This window comes from Ursus americanus, chromosome 23 (assembly GCF_024610735.1).
Source record: "Ursus americanus isolate L20-20 chromosome 23, mUrsAme1.1.p, whole genome shotgun sequence".
In the NCBI taxonomy this organism is placed as follows: Eukaryota; Metazoa; Chordata; class Mammalia; order Carnivora; family Ursidae; genus Ursus; species Ursus americanus.
Window position 1 is genome coordinate 27,896,753 of NC_142149.1, and position 7,888 is coordinate 27,904,640.

General features: G+C 37.8%; 1 non-coding gene across 1 annotated transcript; it reads left to right on the top strand.

Moving 5' to 3' along the window:
• The first annotated feature begins 5,597 nt into the window (after window positions 1-5,597).
• On the top strand, window positions 5,598-5,702 carry LOC123776826 (U6 spliceosomal RNA). Its single transcript, XR_006775501.1, has one exon. It is a non-coding gene; the product is annotated as a U6 spliceosomal RNA (small nuclear RNA).
• Window positions 5,703-7,888: the final 2,186 nt, after the last annotated feature.

Sequence of the window (7,888 nt, forward strand, 5' to 3'; positions counted from 1 at the left end):
TGAATTTTTATGTAAAGGGCCTAATGGTAAGTATTTGGCTTAGCAAGACATAGAAGTCTCTATCACAGTTACTTAACTTTGCCATTGTAGGCTGAAAATAGCCATAAATAAATGGGAATAACTGTGTGTCAATAAAACTGTATTTACAAAAACAGGTGAACTGGTTGGCCCATACATTCGTTGATTAGAGGAGAGAACAATGGTTTTAAACAGAGAGATGTGGGTGCCAGGCCTAACTCTTATACTTTTAGCAGACTGGTCCTGGACAAATGGCTTATCCTCTGACCAACTCTCTACCTCAGAGAGTCCATAAAAAACATAAGTGACCTGGTACAGATTAGCCACTCAATAACAGGTAGCTCCTACCTTTCTACATATTACCAAAGAAAATATGGAAATTGAATAAACGAATTTGGCTCAAATGTGCTGAGCTACTTTCAAAGTGGGTCAAAAGGTCTCTAGGGAAAATTTGGATCATCCATCGTCTAAATAAATTCCATGGAGAAAGATAGCACATAAAAGTGCCAGAGTTTTAATTTTTAAAATGAGCAACTTAATATTTTGAGCAGAATTTAGTGGATTTAAAAGAATGGGCTGCATTATTATTGCCAGCGGGGGACTATCTAACTGGGAGTCCTTCATCTACAATAGAAAAAAAACAGCAGGAACCCAATCAGCTAGTAGAGAACAAAAAAGGGTATAGAAGAGGGTGGGAAGGAATAAGTCAATGTATGTCTAGAGAGACAGAGATGCAGAAAATAAAAAGGCATGGTCCCAAAGGAACTCTCAGCATCACTCAGAAACATAACATAAGTCAGTTTCCCCAAAGCATGTTGTGAGTTACTCAAAACCTTCCACCTCTATCTCCTCTCTGCCAATATTCATAAGGTTTCAGCAAACTCAAGATAAACTCTCATCAGGAAAAAAAAAAAAAAAGGCAGACACTTTTGATCCCATGCTGGCCAGTGCCTTTCTCCCTAAATTAGGCATTATATCTTCCAGAAATTTCCCAACTGCCCAAGCCTGGATAAATTTTCCTTTCTAGATGTTCTCCAGCACACTGGCTATCCATATGGCAGGACAGCACGGCCTTTTTATTGATCTGTACCTCCCATTCATCCCTAAGCTCCTGAAAAGAGTCTGTGTGCTGTCCTCAGAGTGATGGTCATAGTGCCTCGTTCAGTGGGAGTCTCGCCAAAAGTTTGATAAATACTTGTTAAATACAGAATAAGTAGGTGAATGTGAACTACAGTGGGGTTCCTTTTGTCTTTAGAGATATTTCTGTCTTCATCATTCCTCACTAATAAACAAATTACCATACTTAATCTCTCGAATTCCCATTTTCTTGATTTGTGAATACTTCACCTTCCTTTCGGAGTCTAAGTTATATGATACGTATGAAGAACCTCTTTCACAGAGTCTGGCAGTTTGTGTTCACTCAGTGCATTTTAGCTCTTCTCCCCATTTCAGGTCAGTATGCTGCTAAGCTCAATCATTTCTTAATGAAACATTTGCCTACAGTTATATTTGCTTTCGAAGTTTTCTTTTGAGCAAACTTTTTGTTAATTGTTTTTTGTTTGCATTGAAGTTGCATGCATTCTAGACCAGGTCACAACTAACTCTGCTTCACCTGAAATTACACTTGAAACTACTTTTATGCCTTTGAAATGCATTGCTTTTTAAATCAGCAAATCCAAAACCTTATTGCTCTTAACTAATGTCCAAGTGGTATGTACACCAAGTATGGAGTCCACACATTATCAATGGGCATCCCTACACTCACTCACACGTAGAACTATGACAGGCAATAGGGCCAAGAATGGCAACAGATTTTTGGTGTCCCTATTCTATCATGATTAGCCTATAAAGTAGAGAAAATAATAGTATGCAGATTATGGAGCTGCCATAAAAATTAAACTAGCTAATATACGGGAATTATTTTCAAAGTACCAAACACAAAGTAGCCAGCATGTGTGTGTTAATTATTGCTACTATTATTATCATGTGGATCACTATGAAGAAATATCGGATGTCTCTGAAATGTGGATCTGTAATGACAACAGCACATTGGTAGAGCACTTTTCCATCCCACAGTGCTTTCTTACTGCAAACTTTCCCCATGAAGATTTTATTTAATCTAAACCACTCTCCATATCACATATAGAGAAAGTGGGCTAAGAGCAGTTAAACTGTTTTCCAAAATCATACAATAAGTAAATGACAAAAACTCCAAATCTGACTCCACGTTCAGCATTTATCTACCATACTCCAGCTAAAGCAGAAAGAGGTCTTATAAACCTGTAGGCAACAGCTAGAATACAAATCTAAATTACAATCTGACTGCACTGAGATCATTCACAACCTTTTTGGCGTTGGCCAGATATTCTCTTATACTTGTCTCCTATAAGTTAGACCCTGTCTGCACAAGCATTGCACAAACCTGAGACTCGACTAACTACTTCATTTGAAAGATCACAATGTCAGCATGTGTATACCACTGGGAAAAATTAATTTTAATTTGGATCAAAATGGGGTAGCACACCTGTGAGAGATCTGCAGTGTTCTGGGTAGGAAGCAGACATCAAAGCATCTAAGTTTCATTTGATTCCAGATCTTCTGAGCCAAACAGTAGAGCTTACTTATTCATTTGCTAATTTTTTTTATTATACTATGTTACTTCTCTGGAAATATTTAAATACTAAATAAAGAAAATTGTTTTTAAGAGAGTACAGTCATTCATAAAGAAGTCCTGGTGTACAGATTTCCCATGGACTTCAGAATTCTCTGTCAATGCATGATAATCAATGCATAAATTCATTTCCTATAGCTCTATTTTCATTTTGTATTAACTGAATACCACGTGTGATCTTCTCTGATAGGAACTGGTAATTTGCCACGAAATAAGGATGTGTTAATTGTCACAGACTTCAATAACACACTTTCATTCATTGTATATTAACAGATCCCACTGCATCTTTCCACATACTTTTGAAGTTCTTTTTTCTTTCTATAATATGTGTTAAATGCAGGTGTGACATTCAGGTCAGTTGTTAACTGGCAATCATTTGTATATTAAAATTACCTCTTAAAAACAAGACAGCATCTCAAGGCAGATGGATAACATCAATGCAGGGCTATTAAGCGCCATTATATGGTGATGAGCTGTTGGTAACTGATAAACATACCTATGTCCTGTATTAGGAACAGCCTGATCCAACCTCCTGCAAAAGTCGGGAGTTAACTGAGGCATTCTGGTGGAATCTACAAACCCCGTTTTCTGAATTAACCCACTGGAGATGAAAGAACCAATGACGAATCTTGGTTCAAAGGATTTCTCTCTCACTGTCATTGCTGTTTGGTATTTATGCACTTCCATTTTCCTCTGCAGCTCAACTTTACCTTTCTTATCCTCTGAGTCAGTAAGTTATTCTTTTGCAATACCATATTCTGATGTGGCATCAACTACCTCCATGTCAGTGACTCCCAAATCTTTACCTTTAACCTTGATTTTTCTTCCACAATCCCAACTATATATGCCCACTGACTCTATGAGGGGATCCCACAAGTATTTTTGCATTAAAAACAGAACTTTTTCCTGACATATCCAAATCTCCTTTTCCTCTCAATTTTTATACCCCAATGCATTTCAGAGCCATCTTTGGTTCTTTCCTAGACCCCCTCTGAAACTAGAAACTGTCAGGTCTGTCTCTGGAATGTCACTCCAACATGTTTTTTTCTCTCTATCTCCATTGCTAGTGCTTTCCTTCAAACCCCATTTCTTTTTTCTTGCATGGATCCGGTAGCTGTTTCATTTATCATCCCCTATCCTGTCACTTCCTTTTCCAAATCATTCCTGAGACTGTCTTCCTAAAACACAGATCTGATCATTTCATTTTTCTCTTCTTAAATAACCTTTCTCTTCTTTCTTACCCAGCGAATGTCTTCTCAATCTTTCAAGACCGGAGTCAACTGTTACAATTCCTCTATATCCTTTCATGATTTCTCCAGGCAGATTTAGTCTCTCTTGTCTGAATTCCAATAGCCCTTCTAAAAACAGTTTACAGCACAGTCACTTCCTCTGTATACTGAAGTGACCAAAGCAATACAGACTGTGAGAAATGCACCAACGTAACAGTACTCAGAATTTTTTTTTTCAGAATCCCAGGATTTTGCTGGGTACTGAAATTCCTACTGTTAATTACCAGTAGAATGCAAGCTCAAGAGAACACAGAGTTAGTTTGTGTAAAGGGTGAAGATCTTTTCTGCAACACTGTACCAGGAGTTGCAAGCCCCAAGTGTAAAGGACAGCGTGTGCGTGTGTGTCTGTGCGCGCACGCCTATGCTCACTAAACCCAAAACCTCAGAATATATTTCCCTGGATTATATTAAGTGGTCTTTTCTCCTTGTTAAACTAGAACCCACAGAGAGTATTTTCCCAGACTTTCTCACTCAGGTTATCTACTTCTGAGAACTATGAACTACAATCAGCCTTGCCCTACCTCACTTTCCTGTTTCGTGTCCCATTTCAACTCCCTTCATAACTAACCTAAGCGGCTGTATATTCCGTAAGTTTCAAAACTGAGGAACAGTCTCACTTTTATCCCAACCTTCTAGCTAACAGCGTATAAGGGCTTTATTTTTGTTGTTCCACTTGGTTAGAATTTATTTGACAACACTTTGACATCTGTTTAATTCAGTGTCTGGTACCTGTTAGGAGTAGGTACTAAGTGTGTATTTATTGAATGAATGAACATATTATTTTTGTAAAAAGTTAGTCTTGGGTTAAGAAGTGAAGATGTAGGTAAATAAGCCCTAGATGTAAGTTTAATATGACCTAGATTCTCGGCCAGAGAGAATCTTAGAGCACATCAAATGGGGTTAAGTCCTACAGAAATGTACCAGAAAGAAAGCAAACGAGCCTAGAAAGGATTCTAGGATAGCTCTGTGCTTGTGTAGTTGTTCTAATGTGTTGTTCACTGCCCTTCCATTATTTCTGACTGTTCAGTAAAACGTTATTAAGGGTTATAATTTGGTCTCAGAGATATAGAAAATTAGAAAAGTTCTGTGCTCATCTGTGGGAAAAGTGATGCAGAAAAGAACAGTTTCCTGGTCCTTGAGTAGTGCTCTCTCTACTTAGAGTAAAGAAGAGTGAAGGAGAGTAATAGATGTAACTAGCAGAAGCCAGCTGCATGAGAAGGAGGAGGATGAGGAGGGGAGGAGGAGGAGAAGAGAGTGAGCATGCCAAAGAAAAGTTATCTTGTACCATCAAATCAGCATATGAAAAGAATCATGGTCTTATATTGTAGCCAAAGGTACGTAGATGCCTAGGATATTGGGTAATTTTTTTTTTCTATTTTTACTATTCTACCGGGAGTTCCTCCAGGGAAAAGATTATGCCATTTTTATCTTGGTACTCCCAAGCATATTTATATGGAAGCAACATGGATGGACACACCACAAATCATTCATTCACTCAGTCATATATTTGTTACATGTTTACTAAACATTTAACATGTGAGGTACTCATAAAACAGGCAAATATGGTAAAGATGAGATGTATTAAAGGTGTTCGTTCTTTAAGAATGGGGAGTGTTGGTGTTTTCTTTGGCAGTACATATACTAATATCGAAACAATATAGAGAAGATTAGCATGGCCCCTGTGCAAGGATGACACACAAATTCACAAAGTGTTCCATATTTTTGTGGGAGATACAGGCCTCCAGTTATGGAATGAGTACATCACAGGAATAAAAAGCACAGCGTAGGGAAGAGAGTCAATGGTACTGTAATAACATTGTATGGTGACAGTAGCTACAGGTGTGGTGAGCATAGCATAATATATAAATGTATAGAGATGTTAAATCACTTTGTACACCTGAAACTAAGGTCACATTGTGTGTCAACTGTACTCAAATAAAAAACTTAAAAAAAAAAAAAAAGAATGGAGAATAAAGGGGAAACGACTGGTGGAAGGGGACGTTTCTAGGCTTAAACAAGACATTCCTGGGGCTTCCAGGCAGCAAGTCTCCTTTTTCAGACAACAGAAGGATGCATGTCTAGGGGTGGGGCAGAGAAGGTCTTGTTAGAACATTGCTAGGGCCAGCCAAGGTCATACATTGGAACCTAGAATGCCAGGGCCTAAAAAATGTAGAAAAATCTTGAGGGATGAGTCTGGGGAATAGTTACTCATCAGTGTATGAAGTCAAACTAGAAAAATCAAAGCGAATGATAAGCCAGAGGTTAGAGGTGGTACTAAGCATGGGTCTAGGGATCCCAGCTCAAAGCACCGGGTAAGGACCGGAAGAGATGAGTTGTGAGCTGGGTTTAAAGGCTGACTAAAATTAAATAAGGAAAATCCTAGCTCTTCCTTGGGAAGGGCATTAAGGCTTAGAGTAGAGGCTGGAAGTAAAAGGGGACCAAAAAAAAAGAATAGAAGGAGTTGATGAAAAGCTGAAATGACCACCAATAATCTATAAGGATCATTCAGTCTGTTTTCATTTCTGTATTAGGAGTTTCAAGAAAGACCCATTCCAATGGGATTTAAGGGGCATATGGTGTTTGTAAATTTTAGAATGGAAAAATTTACATGTGTAAGTCAGGGCTAAGATAATTATAAGAATTTTGGCCAAGTAAGAGGAATAGCTAATCTCCAGAAAATAAATATTAAGAGTAAAAATATGGGTAAAAAATCCTCATCCAATCAATATGCATAGCAGAGATTCCCTTCAAATAACCAAAGCCCTATGAGAACAGAGAAACTTACATTTCCAAGAGAGTAGAAATAGGAGAAACTGGTTCTCCCCTGGAAATACAGAATGGGAAAATGGGTCACTGACTCATGACTGAAGTGTTGGCATGACTGTTGTTGAAGTAAGAATTAACATACAGTCCTGCCGACTCTAAATACCGACCTAATGGCGTTTTGTCTTATAATTTCTTGTTGTATAAATTTTTATTTATGCTTTTATCTCACCCACTACTAGAATGGTGATTTTCAATCCTAGTGTACATTAAATAATTTTTCTTTTGCTTTTTAAGTAGGGCTCTGCCTACAGAAATTCCAATTTAATTGGTGAGGGTTGGACTCTGGTGACTAGTATTTTTTTAAAAGACTTTATTAATTTATTTGACAGAGAGTGCAAGAGAGCACAAGCAGGGGGAGGGGCAGAGGGAGAGGGAGAAGCAGACTCCCTGCTAGAGCAGGGAGCCAGATGTGGGACTCAATCCCAGGACCCTGGGATCATGACCTGAGCCAAAGGCAGACACTTACCCGACTGAGCCACCAGGCACCCCTGGTTACTAGTATTTTTAAAACTTCCCTAGGTAATTATGATATGTATTCAGAGTTAAAATTTCCACAGCTCATTAAAATATCATTAACTGCTAAACAGAGTTCCCAATGGATTATTTTGGTCTGCTAGAAAAATCTAAATCTAAAATTGAGGATCATTGTTTGTTAAAAATTATTTTAGAATGAAAGTAAAGATTTTCTAAAATGTCTTAAAATATCCCACAATCAGAGGCTTCTGAGTCAAGATATCTGAGAATAATCATTACCTCCCTTCTTCCCAAAAACCCAAAAGAAATAATCCAAAAGAATAATTCAAACTACAAAATGCCCAAGGAAAAAGTTACAACATAGCAGTACTAGGAAATTGAGGAAATTCCTGTCCACATGCCAACATTATAAAGAATTTACAGAAAATAAAATGATATGATGAAGAAACTAAGACCCAATGCATGCCTGACATGTGACAGATGAAAAGGCAAGTTTTCCACTCACCAAATCCTGGAATTACAAAAGATAAGAGGAAGCAGAAATAGAAGTAAGAGCCAGAAATATGGAATTCAGCAAGTAATTAATTAAAGGACTGGAAAACAGCTCCTC